General features: G+C 32.8%; 1 protein-coding gene across 2 annotated transcripts in view; it reads right to left on the bottom strand.

Moving 5' to 3' along the window:
- Nucleotides 1–17,128, bottom strand: part of ADK (adenosine kinase) — a 531,760-nt gene that overhangs the window by 225,164 nt on the left and 289,468 nt on the right. The gene's annotated exons all lie outside the window — the stretch shown is intronic.

The raw sequence follows: 17,128 nt of genomic DNA, 5'->3' as shown, positions 1-17,128 counted from the left end.
TTCTATTTCTAGCTGGGAAAGCTGAGGCTTAGAGTTGTCCAGGGTCACATAGCTAATAGGTGGTAGCCGAATCAGCACTTGAATACAAGCCTATCTAACTCCAAAGCTCCAATTTTTTCATCTGCATCATAGACTCTTAGAAGGAAATGATTCCCTAACAATATAAGGAATCATTCCTTGAGCACTGATGATGTTAGACCATTTTATTAAGCATTTAAATTGCATTTTTTGTTGACATTTTACAACCTTTTGGGGCAAATACTATCATAACCTCCATTTTTTATAGATGAGGGAACTGAGGTAGGAAATTGACACAAAGTTGTAGGATATTAGCCAAAACTTAAGAGTTATCTCAATTCAGTGCCCTGGTGTCTGAGAGTAGGCCATAGCCAATTTACCTTCTTCTGGGGGAATAGGATAGTGGAAGGATATTTAAGTAACTATAGCAAATATTATAGCTGCTAATTTAACAATCAGTATGAACATAATAAAAGATGTTTGAAATTATGAATGGAATGGTAGAAGACTTTGAAGTCTTTCAGTAAACCATTATAGAAACAAAACCCAAAACCCAAAGCTTCCTCAATAAAAATCAGTGAGTGAGGAACATGGGTTACTTGAAGACTAATCATATATATTTTGACTTTCAAAAATCAATGTAGACATTTGCTTAAAATCATTGTAATTTGTAAACTAGAGCAAATACAGTTGACGAAACAAGTTTACAATTGTCTCAACATATTTCAAAATACCAAAAGTAACAAAAAACTGAAGATTATATGAAGATCTTAGTCTTCCATATTTCATTCACCTGGGAACCACTGGCATAAAGGGTTAAATGCAAATGTACAATTACCCATCCTCTCACTCCTATTCTTCCAAATTACAGTCTCACATCACACTCTTTCTTAAGAGGATTTTATGGTTCCCAACTGCTTAAAGTATAGAGTTTATACTTCTAAGCATGGAGTATAAGGTCATTCTGACTTTTTTACTTTTCTACCACCATCTGCTACCATTTTTCCACATGCAACCTAGCCTAGTATTTCACAATCTGTTCCATAAGTTCTCTGAAAAAAAAGCTTGAGTGGCAAATAGATTTTTAAAACTGCATATCATATCTCTTTCTGGGAAATTAAAAATGAACATCAGCCTATTAAGGGGAGGGGGCAGGTTGGAAGGATTTCTGAGAAAATAAGTAAATTACACAAGGGTTATACAATTAGTGGCAGACCACCCCCTCCCCCTGCCAAAGTTCAAGCAATTACTAGGAGGTAAATTATCAGTCTTAATTCAGCACAAAAGAAAAAGTTAAAGCCCTTTAAAGTACATACCAACTATTTTAGCATTCACCTGGCAGATCTATTGCCAAATTATTTACTGAGTTTTGGATAACTTACTATTTAACTGTAATAAAAAATACATTTAAGATGTATGCTTTAATTAATTTAAAGTCACTACTGAAGCAACAAACCAAAATCCTATATTTATTCATTTATGTATTCATATTTAAACAGTTCTTTTTTTAAAAAGGTGTAAGTTTTAAAAATGATAAAAGTTCACTGAGTGAATTGCAATTCCTTTGAGAGACAAGAGCAGTTATAACTCTTTCATTTATACTTGACATTTTCCATTACCCTTTCTTAGAATTCTCAGTAAACAATTACTTGCACTCACTTTATGATTTAGGTAAGGCTCAACAGCCACTTCCTCTAAATAAGGAAACCAGGGTTAAGAGAGGTTAAATGCCTCAGAGCAGATCAGAGGTGGAACTAGCTATATAGCTGTGGGGTTCTCAGGAAATAATTTACTCTTTCCTTCAAGCAGGTGTAAACATACTAAGACATGTGATACTACTGACATTCCAAGAAGCTTCTTTTACATTTCAATCACTTTCTTTCACTAAAAGGCACTTAAAAAGTATTGTATTAATAATAGAAAAATATATAAAAGAATAGATATGAAAGCAAGTTATAAACAAATATAGGAATTATTATTACTGTCAGCAGCACTTTATTCTTTATTAAATAAAAATTACATAATAATTGCTTAGTTAACTAGAAAATTCTCCATTTAAGTTAAGAATAAGAAACTTTAAGGTGTTGGGGCACCTATGTCAGTTAAGCCACCAACTCTTGGTTTCAACTCAGGTCATGATCTCACAGTTTCATGAGTTTGAGCCCCACCTGGGGCTCTGTGCTCACAGTGCAGAGCCTGCTTGGGATTCTCTCACTCTGCCCCTCCTCCACTCACACTGTTTCTGTCTCTCTCAAAAATAAATAAAGTTTATAATGCATTTCCCTGGGGCGCCTGGATGGCTCAGTCCATTAAGCTCTGACTTTGGCTCAGGTTATGATCTCACGGTCCATGAGTCTGAGCCCTGCATCAGGCTCTGTGCTGATAGCTAAGAGCCTGGAGCCTGCTTCGGATTCTGTGTCTCTGCCCTCCACCACCCCGCCCTGCCCCCATCTCACACCCTCTCTCTCAAAAATAAATAAACATTAAAGAAACATAAGGTGTTAATAATGAAATTGTATCTACATTAATGACAGTCACACTTGTTATTAACATGTTAACCCACTAAGTACTCAAGATTTGTCAGTCTAGGGGTAGCTGATTTTAACAGCGTATCTTTTCAACAGAGGCTGTGTATAACCATCAGTAAATTTCATGTGAGAATAGGGAGAGAAAAGAATTTTTTGAAAAAAATTACTGGTAATATGTATAAAAACTAATTGTGCATATAATGAATTAATTCTTTATGAAAATACTGAACAAACTATGGTCCATTATTTATATTTATTTTTCTAAATTAGTGATTATGACATTAAAATATAAATTCTACCAGAATGTTTACTCTCAGTGTCTTCTTATCCTTTTCTAGCCTAAATCTTTAATCTTCTGAGTGCATGTGCAGTATAATCAGATGTTGAGAAAATTATTATACTGTCACAGGAAATGGATTTTGTGATTTCTCGCAAGAAATAAAGCAATCAGACAAATGAACCACTAGAGGAAAAAACTGCATTTTTTACAGAAAGTAATAGATCAAGATATTAATGACCACCACCCCTAAACTCATTGCTGGATGCTGAAGAAAAAGAATCTAAACCCCTTCAGCCTTAAGGCTGAATTAAAAAGGAATGGTTCTTTAAAAGACAAAATCTTCATTTTCCTACATTATAAATTATATGTTTATACTATAGTCATAGGAGAGATGTTACCAGAGGAGAAGCTGCCTTAAAAGATACTCCCTCCATTCCTCACTGCTTTCCATGTCTACTCACTTTAATAAACACTTCAAACTACTCCAGAAAGTAAGAACCTCTTTATTTTTACCAGGGAAGGGTAAAGAATAACTTAAAGATCTTTACTCCTTAAATGTTCCTATCAGTTATATGATCATGATCAAAGAGAAGATTAGTGAAGCTACTAACTCCCAAATATGTGTTTATCACAAAATGGACAAATACGTCCCATTAAAAGTGCAAAACCTTAGACCGGGATTAACCATCAAGAAAGAGACTTCTCTTTCTCTGCTTTGACTACAGATCCACTGCTTCCTACCTAATTAATGTATCAATTTAGCTACGTTTAAGTGTTAAGCATTTACAGAGTATTGTGGGAAATTAACCCACATTTGTACATGGGGTTAATTTCTGTGGGGAAATGAATTTTAAGCTCAGATAACTAGATTACAAATTAATTTGGGCATGTTGCTCATTTGTTCACACTGGATGGTCTGATGAAGTGCTAAAGAAATAATCATGTTAACTGTTAGGTCAGTTGCATATACCTAAAATGGAGAGGCAAGTGATAGAGGATGTATAAATTTCTAATATCAGTTCTTCTTCACTGGATTACCAACATTTGAGTTTCATCCTAACTACTAGAATATATTTAACCAATAAGGACCATGGTGACATGAATAAGTTAACTCCATGATGTTTGATAAAGATAACAGAACAGCCGTATAATACTTTTACACTATAAATATCATCAAGGTATCCCTCTCTAAACTCATGCATTATAAGACTACAGATAAGTATCAGAATATTAAATTCTAGAATGCTTTGTTTTTATGGATGCCAAGCAGTCTAAGTAGTCTAAAAGTTCTGTAATACCACCTTTTTTTGAAATAACAACTTAATTGAGATCTAATTCATAACCATACAACACACACATTTGAAGTGCTCAATTCAGTGGTTTTTAGTATATTCACAGAAATATGCAGTCATCCTTTTACATTTCTATTTTTCAGATATTATGAATAATGCTGTTATGAACATTCATGTACAAATTTTTTGTGTAGGTACAGGCTTTCATTTCACCTAGGAGTGAAACTGCTGGGTCATATGGTAACTCTATATTTAGCCTTTTGAGGAACTGTAAACATTCCTACCAGCAGTACATGAGGGTTCTACTTTCTCTACATCCTTGTCAGCACCTGTTATTATCTTTTTGTTTATAGCCATCCGTAAGGGTGAACTCAAATCACATTCCAGTTTTGATATGCTTTTCTCTGATAACTAATGATTTTGAGCATCTTCTCATGTGCTTATTAACACTTCTGTTTTATATGTGTGTATACATGTGTGTCAGAAAGCAGATGTAAGGTCTTGAGTTTCTAAGGCTATAAAATTAGTACAAAGGTGATGAAATTATAGTTGTCATCTGTGACAGCTTAGCTTAGAGACCCTCACATATACTAAGTAAGCACTTACCATTCTAATTTATATTGTAATAGAGCTTATCCTTCCTAAAAAAACTGGTAGCTCAATACAGACAGAACCCATGTTTCCTTAATGTTTGCATCTGCCACATTACCTAACAGGATACACAGAGTAGGCAGACTCAATGAATGATGTTTAAACTAATACATTTAATATCTGATCTCATATTATTTTTATAAATCCCTATGATAGAATAGACTGGTAGTAGTCTATCCCCTTTAGAAAATAATGATCATAAATAATTATGCTTTCAACTAGTGAGACCATTATAAAACTCCAAATTTCCTAATCCTAAATTTAGTACTCCATATGCTTTTGATTAGGCAAGAGACTCTCCATGTTAGATGATCTAACTTTTAAAATATTCATATCTATGATACAGCAATGTCTTTATCTTGGTTTATGAACATGAATCAGTAGTTCAGATATATTAAACAAAATGAAAAATACCATCTCATTAAAATATGATAAACTTAATTTTCTTATTATTGTGAAATAAGTGATCAATAGAGTCTTTTGTTCCTTGCAAGTATAAAGGCAAAATTTGGGAATTCTGGTTTACTTCAGTGAACCTATAATGAGGACCTGAATTTTAGTCCCAAACCTATAACTTATGAGTTGAGTGACCGTGAGCAAATTATTTAACCTCTCTGAGCTTTAGTTTCTGCATTTTTAAACTGGAAAACAGATTTAACTCAGAGGGCTACTGAAGGGACTAAATATGTAATGTACTAGTATATAGTAAGCATGTACTGAAATAAACTGTTATTAATCAAGAAAATAGTGTCTATATGTCAAATATGGAATCCATTTCCAAATTAAAAAATTCTTTAACCTATACTAAGTCAGTAGGGTTAATCTAAATATCTTAGCTTGGTGGTGAACTAGGTGACAGATATGGGAAAGAGATAAAGTCCTATTATTTCAATTACATATTATTTGCATATATTATATATTCAAGTTAGTCAACAAAACAAATAGGTTTAATTAATTATTAAAATTTTTTGCTTAATGTTTTTGTTCATTTTTGAGGCAGAGAATGAGCAGGGGAGGGGCAGAGAGGAAGACACAGAATCTGAACAGGCTCCAGGCTCTGAGCTGTCAGCACAGAGCCTGATGCAGAGCTTAAACTCATGGATGGTAAGATCATGACCTGAGCCAAAGTAAGACGCTTAACCAACTGAGCCACCCAGGCACCACAGCTTTAATTATTAAAAGAAATATCATGTTATGAAAAAGCTATTTGTATATTATATGACCTAATAACATGGGTCACTAATACCAAACATATATGCTTATAGAAAATAACATGTGTCTATATATTGAAATTTAGCCATGTTGATTTGTAAAGCATATTTGTGATTATTTCAAATTGGGACATTAATTTGAATGTTAAATGAACATAAAATGGTTCAACATTAGAGATTTAATTTTATATGATGCCCTTAGTATGTTTGTTTGATTCATTGTATGTTACACATTTTATAAACATGAAAACCACATTTACTGATTTAAGTAAACACTTTTAAAATAAAGACAAACTTTCTTTTGGAAGCCAAGATAGATTATAATCCATTAATATATCTTTCAACAAAAAGGATGAAATCTTCCACTGGTTAGGCTGATAAACTCTTTCATGTCAAAACTAAGCCTCTTTATCATGATAACCCAGAATAATGGTCGGCTGCTCTAGGCACTTTATCTACTTTACAGATGAAAAATCAGCTCTACTTTCATGGAATTAGATTAATGCCATAACAGGAAATACTTCTGGGGCTGAACTTGCTTCATGCCTTCAAAGCTGCCTGTAAATTTAAAGTACTTCCTGAATTCAAAAGATAAGACAGGAGAAGGAAAAAGAAAAACAGTACAGTGACCCTTTTACTGAAGGAAAATATTGCTTCCTGAAAAAGCTGTTGAAAGCTACTTGCTAAAGGCATTATGCTCTAGAAAGCCTAGGGCAAGTCTGTTTTAGTTGAACATGGGGATTCTGGTTATATATCAGACAGTTGTTATAAATCTGTTCTTTCTATAATCCTTTTGATAAACTTTCTTAAAGTCATCATGGTGAAAGCTGAAGTAATAACTTTCTCAGCTTTTAGTACATAAAAAAATGCTCACTATTTTACATATAACATTTTATAAAGGATTACAGTTCAACACACTTGGAAAAATGCTGACCCCCAAGGTCTAGAATTAAATTTTGGTTTAGAACATGTATCAAAGGTAGCAAATCCAGTCAACACTTATTGGGCAGTCTAACTTAACATAAAAAAAAGGTGGGGGGCATTATGTGGAACATATAAAATGGCTTTTAAAGAAGTGATTGTGATATGAAGAGGAAAATTTTATATAGAAGACATACAATTAGGGAGAAAAGAATACTGACTATTGGTATGTACCTGAACATGAGCATATATACATTCAGCACCGTGGAGTATACAAAAAGAAAAACATCTACAGATGCATATTGAATGTACTTTAAATACTGGGCACTATAGTAAGTGCTACAGGCTATGTGGTCTTTAAGACAGGAAAGGACTTACTTTACCTTCTCATCTAGCTAGTATTCGAGGAAGGACTAGACAAAGTAATACCAAATGAGATAACTCAATAATGGCAACTTGCATGATTATGTGATAGGTGGTGTGGGTTTAAAGTGAACAATGACAACAGTTCACAGAAAGCAGGATAAGCAATTTTAGATAGGTGACCAGAAAAAGTCTTGCTGAGAGGATATTTGAGTTGAAAGCCTAAGGGTTTCAATGAGTCATCCCTTAGAAAACTTGGTTCAAGTTCATTCTAGGAAGAAGGAATAAGAGTGAAGGACTTAAGTAGGAAAAGATCTTGGATATTTAAGAACTTTCAATGACAGAAGTAGTGAAATAAGATGATATGACTTGTAAGAAAAAGACATAAGACATTTAGGGTCTTATATATCATTGCATGAAACATGGACTTTATTCTGTGAGCAACTGGTAGCTATGCAAGAGATTTTAACACCAAAGTATCTTATGGTGATTTGCATTTTTAAAACATCACTCCAATTATTCTGTGGAGAATGGTATGGAAGAGTTAAAAAATAGAAGCAAGGAGACCAGTTAATTCAGTAGGCCAGGAATAAAATAGTAATGTCTCATAATAGAATAATAATTATTGATTTAAAAAAAAGAAAAAATACATTCCAGATATACTTTAAAGATCAAGACTTCCTGAAGGAAAAAGAATAATCAAGGACTACTAGGGTTTGACCAGAGAGCCCCAAGCCCTACAGTGATACCATAGACAGAGATGTATTAGATATGAAACAGAACCAGCATCAAGAGTGAACATCACAATAATATGCTACTAAACAATGAATGGGTCAACCAAGAAATCAAAGAAGAAATAAAATGTTACAATGGAAACAAATGAAAATGAAAACACAACAGTTCAAAAACCTTTGGGATGCAGCAAAAGTAATTCTAAGACGTAAGTTTATAGCAATACAGGTCTACTTCAAGAATCAAGAAAAAACTCAAACAACCTAACCTTCACCTAAAGGATTTAGAAAAAGAAGAACAAACAAAACTCAAAACTAACCAAAGGAAGGAAATAATAAGATTAGAGCAGAAAGAAACTAAAAAAAAAAAAAATAATAATAATAGAACAAATCAGTGAAACCAGGAACTAAGTCCTTTGAAAAGATCAACAAAATTGACAAATCTCTAACCAGACTCATAAAATAAAAAAAAAAGGAAAATGCAAACAAAATCACAAATGAAAGTGAGAAATAAAAACAAATACCACAGAAATACAAGCAACTGTAAAAGAATATTATGAAAAATTATATGCCAACAAATCAGAAAACCTAGGTGAATTGTATAAATTCTGAGAAACATAACTTGCCACAACTTAAGCAGGAAGGAATAGAAAATTTGAACAGATTGATTACCAATGGAATTGAATCAGTAATCAAAAACCTCCCAACAAACAAAAGTCCAGGACCAGAGAGCTTCATGGATAAATGCTACCAAACATTTAGAGAAGATTTAATTCATATTTGTGTAAAACTGTTTCAAAAAACAGAAGAGGAAGGAAAACTTCCAAATTTATTCTACATCAAAACCAGATAGATTCCACTAAAAAGGAGAACCACAGGCTAATATCTCTGATGAATATAGATGCAAAAATCCTTATCAAAATACTACCAAACTGAACCCATCTATACATTTAAAAAAATCATTCAACAAGATAAAGTGGGATTTATTTCCAGGATGCAAGGTAGTTTAATATTCACAAATCAGTCAACGTGATACATCACATCAATAAGAGAAAGATAAAAACCATATTATCATTTCATAGATGCAGAAAAAGCATCTTACAAAGTACAGTATTCATGATAAAAATCCTCAACAAAGTAGGGTTAGAGGGAACATAACTAACATAATAAAGGCCTTATATGAAAAACTCACAGCGAACATCATACTTGATGGGAGGAAAACTGAGAGCTTTCCCCCTAATGTCAGGAACAAGACAAGGATGTCTACTCTCACTACTTTTATTCAACACAGTACTAGCCACAGTAATCAGACAACAAAAAGAAATAAAAAGCATCCAAATAGGTGAGGAAAAAGTAAAACTTTCACTATTTGCAGATGACAATATACCATATATAGAAAACCCAAAAGACTCTACCCAAAAACTACTGGAATAAATGAATTCAGTAAACTTGCAGGATACAAAATCAATGTACAGCAATCTGTTGCATTTTTAAACACTAATAATGAAGCAACAGAAGGAGAAATTAAGAAAACAATCCCATTTACAATTGCACCAAAAAATAACAAAATCCCTAGAAATAAACAAAGAGGTGAAAGACCTGTACTCTGAAAACTATAAAACACTGATGAAAGAAACTGAAGATGATACAAAGAACTGAAAGACATTCCATGCTCATGGACTGGAAGAACAAATATTGTTAAAACGTCTATTTTACACAAAGCAATCTACAGATTTAATGTGATCCCTATGCAATTACCAACATTTTTCATAGAAGTAAAACAAACAATTCTAAAATTTGTGTAGAGCCACAAAAGACCCTGAACAGCCAAAGCAATCATGAAAAAGAAGAAAAAGAAAACTAGAGGTATCAAATTCCAGACTTCAAGTTATATTACAAAGCTGTACTGATCAAAACAGTATGGGATTGGTATAAAAACAGACACACAGATTAATAGGACAGAATACAAAACCCAGAAATAAAGCCACAATTACATGGTCTATTGATCATCAAGAAAGAATGCAAGAATATGCAATGGGAAAAAGTCTCTTCAACAAATGGTGTTGGGAAAACTGGACAGCAACATGCAAAAGAATGAAACTGGACTACTTTCCTGCATCATACACAAAAATAAAATGGATTAAAGACATAAATGTGAAACAGGAAACCATAAAATCCTAGAAGAGAGCACAATAAGTAATTTCTCTGACACTGGCCATAGCAACATCTTTGTAGATATGTCTCCTGAGGCAAGGGAATAAAAGCAAAAATAGATTATTTGGGCTATATCAAAATTAAAAGCTTCTGCATAGCAAAGGAAACCATTAACAAAATTAAAAGGGAATGTACTGAATGGGAGAAGATATTTGCAAATGACATATCTAATAAGGGGTTAGTATCCAAAATATATAAAGAACTGATACAACTCAACACCAAAAAAAACCCCAAACAATTCCATTAAAAAGTAAGAAGTCATGAACAGACATTTATCCAAAGACATACAGATGGCCAACAGACACATGAAAAGATGCTCACCATCAGTCATCATCAGGGAATTGCAAATCAAAACTACAATGAGGTATCATCTCACTCCTGTCAGAATGGCTAAAATCAAAAGCACAAGAAACAAGTGTTGATGAGGATGTGGAGAAAAGAAACCCTCTTGCACTGTTGCTGGGAATGCAAACTGGTGCAGCCACTATGAAAAACAGCATGGAGGTTCCCCCAAAAATAAAACTCCCATATGGCCCAATAATCACACTACTGGGCATTTACCCCCCAAAATACGAAAACTCTAATTCAAAGGGATACATGCACCCCAATGTTTATTGCCGTGTTATTTACAATAGGCAAATTATGTACATTATATATATTCATATATATGCATATGATATATATAATGGAATGTTACTCAGCATATGCACATTATGCACATTATAAATAATAATAATAATAATACACATATATATACATATATATAATGGAATGTTATTCAGCCCTACAAAAGAATGAAATCTTGTCTTTTGCAATAACATGGACACAGCTAGAGAGTATAATGCTAAATGAAATACATTAGTCAAAGACAAATACCATATGATTTCACACACATGTGGAATTTAAGAAACAAAACAAATGAGTAAAGGGAAAAAAGAGAGGCAAACCAAGAAACAGACTTTTAACTATAGTGAACAAACTGATGGTTAACAGAGAGAAGGTGGGTGGGGGGATGGGTAAAATAACAGGTGATGGGGATTAAAGAGTATGCTAATCATGATGGGCACTGAGTAACATACAGAATTGTTGAATCACAAGATGGTACACCTGAAACTAATAGAACACTGCAGGTTAACTACACTGGAATTAATATTTAAAACCTTAATTTAAAAAAAGTGTATGTGCAGACTCCTTTTATATTATTTTATATAATTTTATGTCTTTTAGAGAAGAAAAGAGGGCTCTGTAAATATGCATTTACAGAGTTTGTTACACCGACCTTCTTATTTATCATTCTGGTTCTCTTCATTTGTTCCTATGGATTTAAGTTACCATCTAATGTCATTTTCTTACTTTAATACAGATTTGTTGCCACCTACCCCCTTTGTGCTGTTATTGTTATATATATTACATTCTGATATATTATAGAGTTAAGAAGACAATTTTATGTTTATATATTTTAATTTATAAATATATATTTGTATGACTTGCTTTTAAATGAGTTAAGAGAAAAAATATGCAATGAAACTATCTTTTATAATTATTTACATAATTACCTTTGTCAGTACTCTTTGTTTTATTGTGTATAAATGTGAATTACTATTTTCCCTTTCAGCTTGAAAAACTCTCCAGCATTTCTTGTAAGGCAGATCTGCTAGTAACAAATTCTCTTGGATTTGCCTATCAAGGGAAGTATTTTGTCTTCAGTTTTTAGATCTTTCTGCTGGGCAGAAGGTTATTTGTTGATGATTTTTTTTCTTTTTGCACTTTAAATATGTCATCTCACTGCCTTCTAGTCTGCATTGATTCTGATGAGATGTCAGCTAAAAATCTTATTGGTGTTCCCTTTAATGTGATGGCTTTTTTTCCTTTCTGCTTTCATGATTCCCTCTGTTGTCTTTCAAAAATTTGATTATTATATGTCTTTGTACTTATCCTACTTGGCATTCATTGAGCTTCTGAGATGTGTAGATTAATGTTTTTCAATAAGTTTGAGAAGTCTTCAGTCATTATTTCCTCAAATATTTTTCTGTCCTTATTACCAGACATCATAGTAGATACAGTATAGAACTATGCATAAAATATTTCCATGCTCTAACCATGTGATCATGGATAAAACACTTACAATTTGTTGTTTTAATTGCTTTACATGTAAAGGGGGATAAATTATACCAATTATACTTCATGTAATTCACTGGATTCCTGTGAAGATCAAACTAAATGATATCTATAACACACAAAATATTGAATAAGTGCACATTTTTTTCCCTCAAGGATGAAACCTTTACCTATATGCTTTGGTCTAATTTCATCCATTAATCATCACATTCTATATTGTATCATCATACTCCTCTGTTCTATCATATCTTTTTCAGCCAATATACAAACTCCAATCTCTTATGTCTTCAAGCAAAACTTCCCTCTCACCAACAGTAATTAACTCTATGTAATCTGTCTACTATGATCATCTCTCTGATGTAGTGCTTCTCACTCTGTGGTGAAGGACAATTTGGTTATTTTAACTCAGTCCAACCTGGACCCATATATGGTGCTTCTGTTCATGACTCATTTATAGATTATACCGCAAGAAGCTCATCACAGGTGTTATCTATCCTTTGAAGTTGTCCATTTCCTGTTCAATAAGGAATCCAGTGATCATGCACCTGGATGTGGGGGCAATGTCAACTTGCTAAAAAGTTTCTAACTACTCCCAATTTCTGTATTTAACTCACTGTAGACTGGGATCAAATCTTTCCCAGAGTGCACTTTGGTCTAGTGATTTTTTTTTTTTTAACTGTCAATACTGGTATAAGCAAGGTCTACTACTTAGTTCACTGAGTAATTAACTTATCTTTCATAGCCATCCTTCTCTACCTCCTCTGTTGGTTTTAATTTCTTTCTTCGCCATTTATAAAACATCCCTCAAGGTGTTGCTCTTGGTATTTTTCTTTCTATATTCTTTCTCTTGATAATCTCAATACTTTCAAAGCTTTACAAAATCCATCATTATAGCACATTTCCAAATCTGAGCCTTTAACTCTGACTCCTTTCCCAAGAACCCAAGGGTTACATTTTAGATTACCTCTGGGTATCTCACTGGCATTTCTTTTTTTTTTTTTTAATTTTTTTAATGTTTATTTATTTTTGAGAGAGAGAGAGAGAGAGAGCATGAGCAGAGGAGGGGCAGAGAGAGAGAGGGAGAAACAGAATCTGAAGCAGGCTCCAGGTTCTGAGCTATCAGCACAGAGCCTGATGGGTGGCTCAAACTCGTGAATTGCCAAATCATGACCTGAGCCAAAGCTGGATGTTTAACTGAGTCACCCAGGCACCCCCAATTGCCATTTCTATTTCAACATATCCTAAACCAAACTCATATATGTAGATAATCATTTCTTCCTCTGGATTTACTAATGGAGTCATATTTTCTCAACTTATCCAAGACCATAACTTCTAACTTATTTTAGTCTGCCACACACATTCCTTTCCAAAAGCTCTTGCATTGTTTCCTTTTTTACTGGTATCTTAGTTAAGATCCTTCTCTCTCTTACCTTGAATTAGATTAAAGTAACACTTTAGTGTTACTGTAATAACGTTTCTGTAAATAATCTGTCTCATCCCAGGTCAGGTTAATGTAGCCAGCACAATTTTGATTTTATTATTTCCCTACCTACTCAAAAACTTTAAAAAATACTTCATTGCTTTAGTACTCCATGACACATCACTAATTTCAAGTTTTATCACTAACTTATACAAATTAATTTTGACAAGCCAAAAATTTCCTTAATATATCAAGCAACTATAAACATTAGTACATAGTTATTGAATAAATGACTAACTTAAATGATTAAAATATTTAGATTCAAAATAATTGAGAATAAAAATCACTCTCTATACTGTTTATATAACTATATGCTTTTATATTACTATTCTTTTACTAAAACCATCCATAATCAATGCTAGTTTCACATGTCTAATAATATTGCTGCTGGTTTTACTTTTGGATGAACTACATTCTAGCCTCCTGCTGTTACTGAGAAATGCATTAAAGCAGGTCACGTGGTTTTTCTCATGTCAACAAATGATGGCTCAATTAGGCAGATAAGTATCTACAGCCCTCAGCAGAATCTTCAGTCCATTCTCAGCAGTTTAGAAAAGCACTCTGGTTAGCATTAGAGCTAAGGAAAGGAACACTTGTAATTCTTTAAGCATTCAATTAAATTTTTAAATTCAAGACTGGCTATTGAATGTTTCCAAACACAAACAGTGTGGAAGTAGACTTTCATCATGAATGAGCACTCAAAAATCTGATGTGTATGTAAATTTCTTAATGAAATGAGATTATGACATTTCGATTCACTGTTTGCAGTATAAACACTTATGGATGATCCATTTTGCTAATTTTCTCATCAACAGAATAATTCTATGTTGGATTGCTAATTAATGGGCAGTGTTTGCTTGCACTGAACCAAAGGACTTCCAAGTAAAAAACACATGGAACAACTGCTGATGAGTCGTCACCTTGTTGAATAAAGCCTTACAGTTAATGAAAGGAAACCTCAAGAAGGCAGAGAACAAATGAGGCTCAGGAAGCAGAAAAGGTTGCAGGGTAGTCAAACACTTAAATATTTAGTACTTACTCTTTTCTAAAAATGATACCTATCTAATAAGATTTTTCATACCCTACACAATTAGAAATAAAAAAAGAAGGTTGTTAGTGATGATACATACCAGCTCTAGAAGTGGTAAAATTATTACAAAATATCTATATGCATTCAAAAGACAGAGCAGTTTGGAGTCAACTAAAATAAAAGGAAAGAAATGTACCACAGAATAGACCATATAAATGCCCAATAAATAACAGATACTGTAAATGATGATCTTTAGACATGAAGAAAACTGATTATATTCACAGAATTGATGAAAGAAGACAATGAATTTGAAACATTTACAGCTACATCTATATCCAAAAGAACAGAATGTAGAGAAGGTTCCACTCAATATTTTAAGATTCACTAATGTCCTTGACAATTCGGAATGAATATCACTAAACAATGTTTCAATAACAGTAATAGCAGTGTTAAATTTACCCCAATTAAAAAAAATTGTCTATAGGTATTTATTACTATTGTCAGTACAAGGATGCAATGTGAGACATCCCTCAAAAAAATGGAAATAAGGGAGATTAATACTGTCTTTTAGTCAACCATAAAACAACAAAATAGGATGAGAAGTGCCAGGATTAGAGGTTGCCAGGGATTAAGTTGGGGGGTTGGGAGGACTGGGGCAAAAGGGAAGTGGGTATGAAGGGACAACATGAGTATTATGGACTGAATATTTGTGTCTCTCCAAATTCATATAGTGAAGTCCCAATCTCCAACATTATGTTTTTTAAGGAGGGGTCTTTGGAAGTAATCAGGTCCTAAGAATAGAGCCCTCATGAATGGGATTAGTGCCCTTGTAAGAAAAGACAAGAGAGATGATACTTTCTCTCTACCATGTAGGGCTATAGTAAAAAGATACTCTTTGGCAAGCGAGGAAGAAAACCCTTATCAGAACTCAACCACACTGTCACCCTGATCTTGGGACTTTGCAAACTTGAGAACTGTTAGAAACAAACTTCTATTGTTTAAGCCATGTAATTTACAGTATTTTGTTACAGTAGCCTGAACTAAGACAATGAGGGATCCTTGTAAGGGATATGTTTGGTATTTGGATTCTATCAATGTCAATATAAGAGTTGTGATAGTGTACTATAGTTTTGTACAGGTTACCTTTGGGAAAACCTGTGTAAAGGGCGTATGATATTTTTCTGTATTATTTGTTACAGTTGCATGTGAATCTTCAATTATCTCAAAATAAAAATTTAGTTAAAAAAAAAGATTGAACACAGGAGCCAACTGAATGGGTTCAAATCTTGGGTTGGCAACTTACCAGCTGTGAGATCTGGAACGAGTTAATGAACATCTCTATGGCTCTGTTTATTCATCTATAAAATGGAGGCAATAGTATTTCCTACCTTAATAAGGTTATTTGAAGTAAATCAATATATTTAAAAATATTAGAATTGTATGTAGCACAGAGTAAGTGTTATATAAATACAAATATCTACTATTAACAATTCTTTAGAAAATGATGTCTGTTATATTGTCCATTAAAATATATGATCTTTATTCACAGCTGTATTCTTAATGCCTAAAACTACCTGGTACATAATAAGCACTTGATAAATATTTGTGGAACAAACAAATGAATGCTCTTGAGACGTATTTGCCTTTAGTATATTGACAAAATCACTCTTCTTAATCTCCAAGTTTGAGAACACCTATAGAGAAAATTTTTTATATTTGTAAAATTGATTATAGTTGAAAACAAAAATTTCCCTCTGTATTAAAGAGTACTTCCTTCTTTCCTCCCTTCTCATGAAAACTTTCCTGGCTTAAAATACATTAGTATTAAACTCAACATGACTAAAAGAGCTGACAGATATACTTTTAATCTTTTCCTTCCCTACTTCTACCTACAGATATGAATTATGCTAATCAAGCAACTTGTCTGAAGAATTTGCTGGTAACTTCAAGTAATTCTAACATTATTTTGCATCCATATAAAAAAGAGTTCAGAATTAATGTAAAGAACGCATATTTTATTGGAAGATACAATTATATAAATAAAACTATGTATAAACCACTATGTAACCACTGTGTATATATATATATGTATATATACATATATATACACACACATATATATATGTAACCACTGTGTATATATATATATGTATATATATACATATATATATATACACACACACATATAAACACATATATACATACACAAACACATATAAATATAACATGCATATGAACTATATATACAACCACATATTAAACTACTACCATGTGTTAACTCTGAAGGTAAT

This window comes from Lynx rufus, unplaced genomic scaffold (genome assembly GCF_022079265.1).
Source record: "Lynx rufus isolate CCGP_SWC_20201006 ecotype Redwood Valley unplaced genomic scaffold, mLynRuf1.p SCAF_11, whole genome shotgun sequence".
Classification (NCBI taxonomy): Eukaryota; Metazoa; Chordata; class Mammalia; order Carnivora; family Felidae; genus Lynx; species Lynx rufus.
This window is presented reverse-complemented; position numbering and strand designations above follow the sequence as displayed.